Source organism: Myotis lucifugus, unplaced genomic scaffold (genome assembly GCF_000147115.1).
Source record: "Myotis lucifugus unplaced genomic scaffold, Myoluc2.0 scaffold_40, whole genome shotgun sequence".
Taxonomy (NCBI): Eukaryota; Metazoa; Chordata; class Mammalia; order Chiroptera; family Vespertilionidae; genus Myotis; species Myotis lucifugus.
In genome coordinates, this window is record NW_005871088.1 from 5,343,779 (window position 1) to 5,351,574 (window position 7,796).

Consider the following 7,796-nt stretch of genomic DNA (forward strand, 5'->3'; position numbering starts at 1 on the left):
AAGGCTACAGGGGTTTTTTTATCTCTAATTTTTCAAAACCCATATAACCATCACCTATATTCACCAACTCTTAAAATCTTGTTACACCCACTCCATCTCACAACATACCCACACCCACACTTCACTTTTTCCAAATCATAGAAAATTAGGTTATTTTCATCATAACACTTCAACATGAAATATTTCAGTATGCATTTCCCAAGAAAAGATCCTGCTATTTAACTGCAACAACAGCACACCTGAAAAAAATCATAATAAATTATATATCTAGTATCCAGTCCACACTAAATTTTTTTCAGTTGTCCCTAAACTGTCATTTATAGATTATGTTTTTCCAATCCAAAATCCACTCAATATTCACTCAAAGCATTTGGCTGTTATCTCTTTAGTGTCCTGAAATCCAGAACAATCCCCCTGCCTTTCTCTGTTCTTCATGACATCAAATAATTGAAAGAGTCCTGGTCCGTTGTCTATCACACTCCACATTGTAGAATTGCCTGTTTCCTTGTGATAAAATTCAGGTCAAACATTTCCAGCAAGAACCTCACATAAATGACACTGGGTTTCCACAGTGTAAAGTAAAACCACTATTGGTGTTGCCCAGCTTGGCCACTTGGTTAAGGTGGTTACCACTGGACTTTTCCATTGTAAGAGTACATTTGTTCTTTTATTAAAAGCAATCTGTGAATAGCCAGACTCATTAAAAAATAGGGACCCAAATAAAATCAGAAATGAAAGAGGTGAAGTAACAACCAACACCATAGAAATACAAAGGATTGTAAGAAAATACTATGAACAACTATATGCGAACAAACTGTTCAACCAGGACAAAATGGAAAAATTCCTAGAAAAATACAATCTTCCAAACCTTAATCAGGAAGAATCAGAAAACCTGAATAGGTGGGTAACAACGAGTGAAATTGAAGCAGTAATCAAAATAATCCCAGCAAACAAAAGTCGTGGACTGGATGGCTTCATAGATGAGTTTTACCAAACATTCAAAGAAGAACTAACACCCATCCTCCTCACTCTATTCCAAAATTTTCAAGAGGAAGGAAAACTTCCAAGCTCTTTTTACAAGGCCAGATTTAGCCTATTTCCAAAACCAGATAAAGACACTACAAAGAAAGAAAATTAAAGGCCAATATCCCTGATGAACATAGATGCTAAAATTATCAACAAAATATTAGCAAATAGGATCCATCAATACATTAAAAAGATCATACACAATAACCAAGTGGGATTTATTCTGGGGATGTAAGGCTGGAACCATATTCACAAATCAATAAGTGTGATACATCACATAAACAAAATGAAGGATAAAAAACACATGATCATATCAATAGATATAGAAAAAGCATTTGACAAAATTTAACACCCATTTTTAATAAACACTCTCAGCAAAGCATGAATAGTGGGATCATATATCAACATAATAAAGACCATATATGACAACCCTACAGCCAACATCATACTCAATGGGCAAAAACTAAAAGTATTTCCCTATAGAACAGGAACAAGATGGGGATGTCCACTTTCCCCACTCTTGCTCAGCATAGTTCTAGAACTCCAAGACACAGTGATCAGACAAGAAGACAAAATAAAAGGCATTCAAATTGGAAAGGAGGAAGTAAAATTATCATTTTTCACAGACGACATGTGAAGGGTATATTTATGTTTTGTTGTCTAACGCATTATTTGGCAAGGCACACAGGTGTCAGTCAGCCCGAACTTTGTCTCCCAGCCTTGGTGCTCAACTGAGACAAAGTAAACAGAATACTTGGGAGTCATGTTGGCTTTTCCTGGGAGATGCTAGTCTATGTGACCTATTTTTTTGTTTTTGTTCCTCTATTTTTTAAACTTTTATTTGGAAATAATTATAAATTCAGAGAAGTTGCAAAGATAGAACAGAGGGGTCCGTATTATTTTTAATCCAGTTTCCTTCAATGGTAATATCTCATATAGTTACAGTACAATATCAAAACCAAGAAATTGACATTGGTACAATGTGTGCGTATAGTTCTATATCATTTTATCACATATGCAGGTTCATTATTACCATTATTGCAATCCAGATACAGCATTATTCCTTTACCACAAAGATCTCCCTGGTGCTATTTCATTATAGTTAGACCTACCCCCACCTCTCTACATAACCTATTTTTAACTATTTAGGGAATATACTGCCTCAGGCAGAATTTAACTGATTCCAAAGACAGACCTCCATAATTTTCATTACCCAGAAATCTCTGACAACTCATCAAAGCTGTTTTGAGCCTGGGCTCACAGCTGTTTGCTTTGTTCCCATAAAAAAATCTGAGATATATCAAATCCTTTCCAAGATTATCAAATATAGGCAGAGATCCAAGATAGTGGCCAACAGGACGGCAGGCTGCAAGATAGTGTGTGACTGCGAGAGTGAAAGGAGAATGCGTGGAGAGTGTCTGTATGTGTGAGTGAGGGACAGTTATATTCCACAGGACTGTTGGGGACTGGAAGACCAGGCTCCCCTAGCTGGGCAGCCTCTACTACCGCTGAAAATCTCTTCCAGAGCAGCCGGCTCTGCCGCAGAGACCACACCATCTTGAAGGGGGAGAGCAGCTGTGATGGGAAGCCCAGACTTACCTTCACCTAGGGAGACCTCAGATACCTCCTGGGACCCTACAGCCACAACGCTCAGGGACTAGCTGCCTCAGCTGCAAACCCACAAACACCAAGACTCCAGCCTCCCAGACTGTGGGTGCTTAAAATGTTTGTCCAGGGGAAGACAAGATGGCGGCCGAATGCTCGGACGGGTCCTGCTTTTTCTCGCAGAGCAGATAAAAGGAACAGCTGAATCAAATAACATACACCTGTAATTGGTGAATTAAACACAGCTGGTGAGGCAATCTGTGGATGGAAAGGTCAGAAATTGCCTGGAGAGAGGTGGGATCTGGGTTCTGAGCTGGAGGGAGAAACGCGGGAGGCGGGATCTAGAGTCAGAGGGAGACTGCTCTCCACCAAATCCGCAGCCCTTGAGGTCAGTGTAGCCCTGGAATGTGGAAGGGGGACTCTGGATCTAAGCTGTGAGAGACTGTGTCCAGAAAGGCGGCTTGAAGTTCTGTACCGGCCGCACAGTGCCAGGGGGAGAAAGACATGAGGCGGCGAGGTTGCTTTGTTGTTTTGACTTTTGTTTTGTTTTGTTTTGTTTTGTTTTGTTCAATCTTTAATTTCTTTACTGATTAAGGTATTACATATGTGTCCTCATCCCCCCATTAACCTCCATCCCCCCCACTCATGCTCTCATCCCCCTTTTGTCTGTGTCCATTGGTTGGGTTTATATGCATGCATACAAGTCCCTTGGTTGATCTCTCCTCCTTACTCCCACCCTCCCCTACCTTCCCTCTAAGGTCTGACAGTCTGATCGATGCTTCTTGACTTCTTTGCTTTTGCTTTCAAAGCCCAGTACATAGAATCTTCCAATTAAAAAACACTCACCAAGCCCTGACCGGTTTGGCTCAGTGGATGGAGCATCGGCCTGTGGACTCAAGGGTCCCGGGTTCGATTCCGGTCAAGGGCATGTACCTTGGTTGCAGGCACATCCCCAGTGGGGGGTGTGCAGGAGGCAGCTGATCGGTGTTTCTCTCTCATTGATGTTTCTGACTCTCTCTGTCCCTCTCCCTTCCTCTCTGTAAAAAATCAATAAAATATATATTTAAAAAAAAAAAAACACTCACCAAGACTGCAGGGGAAGGTGGTTTTTGTGGAAACTGGGGAGCAGAATAGGGAGAGATGAGCAGGAAACCAGCTCTGGGAGAGTCCGTCCCTTCAACCCAATCTTGAGTGTGGCAGGGAAAGGAAGAGTTTAAACACTGAAATGAGGGGCCATTTGGTTCCGTAAACCAATACAGAAACACCACCACTCAGGGGCTGTGTCAGAAATAGATGCTGTGTAAATACAACTGAAGTCAGACAGAGAAACAAAGTGAGCAGAGTGATCCCACCTACTTGAAACCAAGGTTGTGGCTTATGACACAGAGGAAGGGTGGATCACAGGGAACTTCAATACTGTGCTGACTACCTGACAGAAAACAGATGTGCCAGGCAGAACAGTAGATAGGGGTCTTAAACTAGCCCTTATGGGTCATTTCAGCTCCGCTGAAGTGAATGACCTTCACTACTTCAGTTTTTTACTTTTTATCTTTTACTTAAGAAATTTTTTTTCTCATTTTATTTTACTTTTTTATTATTATATTTTTATAATTAATTATTATTACTATTATTTTACCTTTTTTAAAGTTTTATTTTATTTCATTTTTATTTTATTTTTTTGGATTAGTGTTTTACATACTATTTTTATTTTTATTTTAGCATTAATTTATTTTATCTCAATTTTTCCTTTATGCCAACACTTTCTTCCTCACTTTTCCCATTTTTCATCCTGTTTCTCTTACCCTGTTCCTGCTTTAGTTTATCTCTAGCATTTCTTTTTGCTCACTGTTAAAAATTGATCTTACTCATATATCTAATTTCCTCTCCCCTGTCCAAGTCCATGCACACTTCTCTTTTCTTTTTCTTGACTAGCCAAAATTTTTTCTTCCTTTTCCTTTTTTTTCTTTCTTTCTGTCTTGTTATTTGTTTGATTGTTCATTAGTTTGCTTTATAACTGGTCTTTTTTTTTCTTTTCTTTTCTTTTTTTGCTTCTGCTTTTCCTCCCCTCACCTGTTCTCTTCTTGTACTAATAGCTTAATTAGTTTCAATCACCAACTCAGGCATATCTACTCTCCATTCCCCTTTTCCAAAAATACATGAATACATAAATAAATTAAAGGGAAAAATTTATATATATATTCTTTTATATTACTAGAGGCCTGGTGCATGAAATTCATGCACGGGGGTGGGGGGGAGATCCCTCAGCCCAGCTTGCTCCCTCTCAGGTCCAGGACCCCTTGGGGGATGTCCGACTACCTCTCGCAGTCCGGGACAGCTGGCTCCTTACCACTCTCCCGCCTGCCTGATCGCCCCTAACCAACTCTGCCTGCCTGATAGCCCTAACTGCTCCCCTGCTGGCCTGATTGCCCCTACCTGCCTCTGCCTCACTCCACACCGAAGACCCAGGATTCCCTCCTCCGGCTGTTGCAGGCATCTAGGACCCGAGCTTCCCTCCCTGTGGCTAGCTGCAGGCACCCAAGACCTGGGCCAGCTATGCCCAGGCCGGCCGTAGCTGCAGGGGACCATGGGCAGGCTGCAGCCACAGATGCCCGGGACCGCAGGGTGGGCACTTGTCCCTCTCCTGTGGTAACCACCTTAACCAACTTACACCATACACAAAAACAAACTCAAAATGGATAAAGGACTTAAATGTAAGACGGGAAACCATAAAAAAATCCTACAAGACTCCACAGGCAGCAAAATATCAGACATATGTCATAGCAATATATTTACCGACACAGCTCCTAGGGCAATGGAGACTAAGGAAAAAATAAACAAATGGGACTACATCCAAATAAAAAGCTTCTGAACAGCAAAAGAAACCAACAACAAAACAAGAAATCCCAATGCATGGTAGGACATATTTGCCAATGTTTTCTCAGATAAAGGTTTAATCTCCAACATTTACAGGGAACTCATACAACTTAACAAAAGGAAGGTAAATGATCCAATCAAAATATGGGCAAAGGACCTAAATAGACACTTTTCAATAGAGGACATGCAAATCAAAATGACAATGAGGTACCATGTCACACCTGTCAGAATGGCTATCTTCAACAAATCAACAAACGACAAGTGCTGGTGAGGATGTGGAGAAAAAGGAACCCTCCTGCACTGCTGGTGGGAATGCAGACTGGTGCAGCCACTGCGGAAAACAGTATAGCGTTTCCTCATAAAAGTAAAAATGGAACTTCCATTTGACCCAGTAATCCCACTTCTAGGACTGTATCCCAAGAAACCAGAAACACCAATCAGAAAGGATATATGCACCCCTATGTTCATAGAAGCACAATTTACCATAGCTAAAATTTGGAAGCAGCCTAAGTGCCCATCAGAAGATGAATGAATTTAAAAAAAAACAGTGGTACATCTCCACAATGGAATACTATGCTGCTATAAAAAAGAAGGCACTCTTACCATTTGCAACAGCATGGATAGAACTGGAGAGCATTATGCTAAGCAAAATAAGCCAGTTGGAGGAAGATAAATATCACATGATCTCACTCATTTGTGGAATATAATGAACAACCTAAACTGACATACAAAAATAGAGCCAGAATTATAGAAGCATTGAACAGACCATCCAACTTAAGAGGGAATGAGGGAGGATGGGGCAGGGGGGTAAGTGATCAACCAAAGGTCTTGTATGCATACATATGAACATGAGGGCATGTTCTGCAGTGTGGGAGCGGCTGGGGAGAGGTCACTGGGGGAAAAAGGAGAGTTAGGTCACTGGGGGAAAAAGGAGAGTTATGTAATACTTTAAACAATAAAGAATTCAAATTAAAACAAAAGAAAAAATAAAATACTCCAAAAATTTCTATGGACCCCCACCCCCCCCCCAAAAAAAAAGAAAAACCGGGAAAAGCCTCAGCAATCTCTAGAAAGAACAACAAAGTTGGAGGGATCACAATAATGGATATGAAACTATGCTACATAGCTATTGTAATTAAAACAGCCTGGTACTGGCACAAGAACAGGCATGTAGATCAATGGAACAGAACAAAGAGCCTGGAAATAAACACATGCTGTTATAGTCAATTAATATTTAACAAAGGAAACAAGAGCATACCATAATGCTATGGAAAAAAAAAAAACAGCAGGGAAAGTTGGGCATCAGGAAGGCAAGTTGAAACTTCCTTACAACCCAAGCCTTTACACTCACTGTTTCTCTACTCTTCTATCAAAAAAAAAGTTCTTCTCCCTATCCTATACTACAATCAATTACTGCACCTTTATTTCAGATTCCCTTCACAGTGAAACTTCTTCAACAGGTTGTTTACACTCTCTGCTTTCACTTTCTCACCTCTCTGTCACTGCAACTCATTATCTAGTTTCTGCTCCTACCTTTTCCCTGAAATTGCTATTGCCAAATGCACTAATTACTTCCATGTTACTAAATCCAGTGGAAATGTAACCGCATTTTGGTACTATTGATCACACTCCCTCCACCTTGAAGCATGCCTTCCTCTTGGATTTCATTATACTGATCTCTCCTGCTTATCCTCATCCCTCTCATTCTCCACTGACAGCTACACTACTTCTGACCATCCTTTTAATGCTTTTGTTCTCTGCATTCTATTCCACTTCCTTTTCTCGTATTCTTTCTGGTTTAAATCAATCATTCACCATGCCTTCAACTATCATCTATATATCGATGACTCCTAAACTATCAAACCAGACCTTCTCCTGAGCTCCAGACACATATATCTGTCAACTAGTCATCTCTCCCTAGATGGCCCATAGGTACTTCAAAAACCCTATGCAAATATGATTAATCTTCCCCTGCCAAACCAGCCCTTCTCCTCAAGTGTCCCATCTTAGTCAATAGCACCACTATTTTTACATTTGGGCCATCATTTAGAAGCCGGAAAGTCATACTCCCTTTTAAATCCCATCAATTTCCCACACACACACCATATTAATACAACAGCCTCACAACTGGTTCCTTTGACACTAGTGTTGCTCGTTTTCAATTCTCCAAACAACACACAGAGTAATCTCTAATGATATAGATTTTAGAATATCATTCTTTTGCTTAAAACCCTTCATTGGGTCCCTTCTGTCCAGAGGATAAAACCCAACTTATTCATATGCATTATATT